General features: G+C 64.6%; 2 pseudogenes; both read left to right on the plus strand.

The window, feature by feature from the left end:
- Nucleotides 1-393: 393 nt before the first annotated feature.
- Nucleotides 394-2901, plus strand: LOC114073363 (annotated as a pseudogene).
- Nucleotides 2902-3735: 834 nt separating this feature from the next.
- The window catches only part of LOC114073364, a 2632-nt pseudogene continuing 2397 nt past the window's right edge, over nucleotides 3736-3970 (plus strand).

A 3970-nucleotide genomic window follows, 5' to 3' on the forward strand; every position in this document is an offset into this window, starting at 1 on the left:
CCGCGGGCCCGGCCGGGGCCGAGCGGCGGCAGCCGGAGCAGGGGAAGCGGCTGCAGCGGCGGAGACGAGCGGGGTGTTCCCAACCGGGTCCGCTCCGCCCTCGGGCCCCGGGGGGAGATCGGGGGTTGTTCCCAACCGGGTCCACCCCACGGACCCCCCAGAACCCCCCACCCCCGGGGCTGCAGCGCCCCCAACGGCACCAGCCAATCAGAAAGCGCTCACACAGCTGTGACCAATCAAAGCGCGCCTTGCCGATGACTCATCAGTTGCCGGGAAGACGAGACGCAAAACGGGCCCCGATTTTGCCCTCAGCCAATCAGAGCGCGTCCAAAACCCCCCAAAACAGCCCCGCCCGGCTGGTTTTGGGGTGTCAGCACCTGCCCGGCGCTGGGGATGAAGCATGTGTGGGGAGCTGGGGCCGTACTGGTGGTACTGGGAACCCCCTGGCTGCGGGCGAGGAGCTCTCGGGTGAGCGGGGGCGGGGCGGGAGGGAAGGGGGGAAAGAGGAGAGAAAAGAGGGGTTGGGAGCCCCAAAAGGGAGTGCGTGGGGGCTTGGAACCACCGGAATTAACGGGAGGGAGGTGGGAGCCCCAAAGTGAGAAAGGTGGGGGTCTGGGTATTGGGGGAACGGTGGGAAAGGGGGAAAAGGGGGGTGGGAGAGCAGGAAGAGGGGTGCCATGGGGGTCCCTCGGTGTCCCCCATCACTGGAGCCCTGCAGCGGTTCCCTGGGGCTCGGGAGGGGGTGGGGTGGGGACCTTCTCTGGGGGGTCCCCAACCCGCCTGTCCATCCCCGGGGGGCTGATGGGGGATTCCCCCCAAGCCAAGAGCCGGTGCTGCGGCAGGCGTGGGGCACAGGGGGGTGGGAAAGAATGGTCTGGAGCCTTCTGAGCTCCCAACCTGCTGGGGGCGGGGCCGGGGGCTGATGGGGGGGTAACACGAGGCACCCCCTGACCCGTGTCCTGCACACACAGGGGTGTTCCAGGAGATGTTTAAATTCGAGTGTTACTTCATCAATGGCACCGAGCGGGTGAGGGTGGTGGTGAGGAACATCTACAACCGGCAGCAGTACGCCCACTTCGACTGTGATGTGGGGGTCTATGTGGGGGACATCCTGTTTGGGGAGAAGGTGGCCAGGTACTTGAACAGCAAACAGGAAAGGATGGAGTACCTGCGGTCTGCGGTGGACACGGTCTGCCGGCAGAACTACGAGATTGATGCCCCGTTCAGCGTGGAGAGGAGAGGTGAGCGCGGGGCAGAGCGGGTCCCCTCGAGAATTCCTCTGTCCCGGGAACGACCCTGGAACCCCTCAAACCCTCCCTGGGAATCACCCCAGACTCCCCAGCCCTTCCTGTGCCCATGCCCGTGGCCTTGGGCCCCATCCCAGTGCCCCGCAGTCCATCCCACTCCATCCCAGCCTCTCCCATTTCCCCTCATTTCATTGCGACCAGTTTTTCCCAGTGTCCCCCAGTCCATCCCAGTCTCTCCCAGTGCCCCCCCGCGTCTCCACCCCGCTGGGACCACCGCTCTCCCTGCCCTCAGCTAATCAGAGCGCGTCTCTTCCATGACGCATCGGTTGCCGGGCAGACCCGCAGCGCAGAGTTCCCTTTTCAGGACTCAGCCTCCCAGTTCCGCTCGGTTCCTTCCCAGTCCATTCCAGTCCTTCCCAGACCCTCTCACTCCACTCCCAGACTCTCTCAGTCCATTCCCAGTCATTCTCAGTTCACTCCCACATTTCCCAACTCTCTCCCAAGTGACCCTCCCAGCTCATCCCCTTCCACCCCAGTCTATTCCCAGTCCCTCTTAGTGCCATCCCTGTCCCTCCTAGTGCCACCAAAATCCCTACCAATGTCCTACAAGCCCTCTCCCTTCTGTTCCAGTGCCCTGCAGCTCAGCCCAGTGTCTCCCCCGTCTCTCCCAGTGCCCCCCAGCATGTCCATCTCGCTGGTGCCGTCCATCTCCCAGCCCGGCCCCAGCCCCTGCTCTGCTCCGTGATGGATTTCTACCCTGCCCGGTGCAGGTGAGGTGGTTCCAGGATGGGCAGGAGCTGCCGGAGCACGTGGTGGCCACCGACGTGGTCCCCAACGGGGACTGGACCTACCAGGTGCTGGTGATGCTGGAAACCCCCCCCCCGGTGCGGGGTCACCTACACCTGCCAGGTGGAGCACGTCAGCCTGGAGCACCCCCTCAGCCGGCACTGGGGTACGGCCTGGCCCCCCCAGCATGGGGGGACACTGGCAGGGGGGGCTGGGGGAACACTGGGGACACTGGGAGGCATCTTGAGGGGCAATGGAGAGGCTGATGAGGAGGTTGGGGGGTCCTGGGAGGGTTGAGAGTGGCTGTTGGGAGTCGTGGGGGTGACTGGGAGGGAGTTTAGGAGAGCCTGGGTGGGATGGGAGGGAGGTTGGGGGGGTCTTGGGTTGACTGGGAGGGGGTTGGGAAAGTGCTGGGAGGGCTGGGAAGGGACTGGGAAGGGTTTAGGGTGTCCTTAGGGTGATGGGAGGGGGGTTGGAGAGTCCTAAAGGGGATGGGAGAGGCATTGTGGGATCCCCGAGGGGCTGGGAAGGGACTGGCAGGAGGTTTCAGGGGATCCTTGGTGGAGTGGGGGAGACCAGGATGGGATTCTCGGGTGGTCCCAGGTGGTCTATGGGAGGTTTTGGGGGTCCTGACCCCCCCCCGGCTCCCCCAGAGATGCCACAGGACACCGTCCGCAGCAAGATCCTGGTGGGGGTTGGGGGCTTCGTGTTGGGTTTCATCTTCCTGGCGCTGGGGCTCGGCTTCTACCTGCGGGAGAAGGTAAAGGGGGGTCCCTGGGGGTCTTGTTCCCCCTTCCCCACACCGTGTGTGTCCCCCCTTCCCCCCCAGCCCGCTGTCACCCCTTTTCTCTCCCCACAGATCTCCTGAGCCGGCAGTGGCCGCAGCCCCTCCCTGTGGCCTCGGGCCCAGCCGGGACCCCCCAGTCCATCCCCATCCGGAGTTTGGGGGGGTCGTGTGTCCCCTCTGGCCCTGCTTTTGTTCTCACACCAGCCGCCTGCTGCTCCCAGTGCTGCCAGTAAAGCTTCCCAGTTCTCTGCAGTCCTGATTGTTGGGGGATATTGGGAGGGGGTTCCGAAAATCCTGGGAATGGGAGGGGGTTTGGGCAACGTCATCGTCCCAAAATCCCACATATCCAGGGCACCCCAAATCCAAACTCCAGCAATCCGGTACCCTCCAAAACCCACCTTGGACCCCCCCAAGCCACGGGCAGAGTCAGTGCATGCAGCAGCAGCCAATGGGAGCGAGTTCTGATTGCGCGTCATCAGTTGCCGGGCAGACCCGGCCCAAACTGAGCCCTCACCGAGCTCAGCCAATCAGAGAACGCCCTCCACTCGGTTTTGGGGACGTGTCGGAGCTCCGGGACAGCCGGATCACCGTTTTTGGGTTCAGAAGAGCTGCGGAACCCCTGGACGTCCATTTTTGGGTTCCCCTGAGCTCCCACCTGCCCCGCACCCCACGGACCCCCCAGAACCCCCATCCCCTCACTGCAGCGCCCCGAACAGCCCCAGCCAATCAAAAAACGCTGACGCGAACTGCGACTAATCAGAGCGCGCCTTGCCGATGACTCATCAGTTGCCGGGAAGACGCGCCGTAAAACGGTTGTCGAACCTTACCCTCAGCCGGTCAAAGTGCCTCCCAAACACCTCAAAATCGGCTTCGTCCCGCTGGTTTTGGGGTGTCAGCACCTGCCCGGAGCTGAGGATGGAGCGTGTGTGGGGAGCTGGGGCCATACTGGTGGTACTGGTGGTGCTGGGAGCCCCCCCGGCTGCGGGCGAGGAGCTCTCGGGTGAGCGGGGGGGGCGGGAAGGGGGGGTAGGGGAGAGAAAAGAGGGGGTGGGAGCCCCAGAAGTGACGGCGAGGGGGGTTGGAGCCCTCGGAATTAGTGGGAAGGGGGTGGGAGTCAGGGGGGTTCTGGGGATTGGGGGGATTGGGGGAG

Source organism: Empidonax traillii, unplaced genomic scaffold, assembly GCF_003031625.1.
Source record: "Empidonax traillii isolate 1590-97213 ecotype Southwest subspecies unplaced genomic scaffold, ASM303162v1 scaffold6202:size6371, whole genome shotgun sequence".
Classification (NCBI taxonomy): domain Eukaryota; kingdom Metazoa; phylum Chordata; class Aves; order Passeriformes; family Tyrannidae; genus Empidonax; species Empidonax traillii.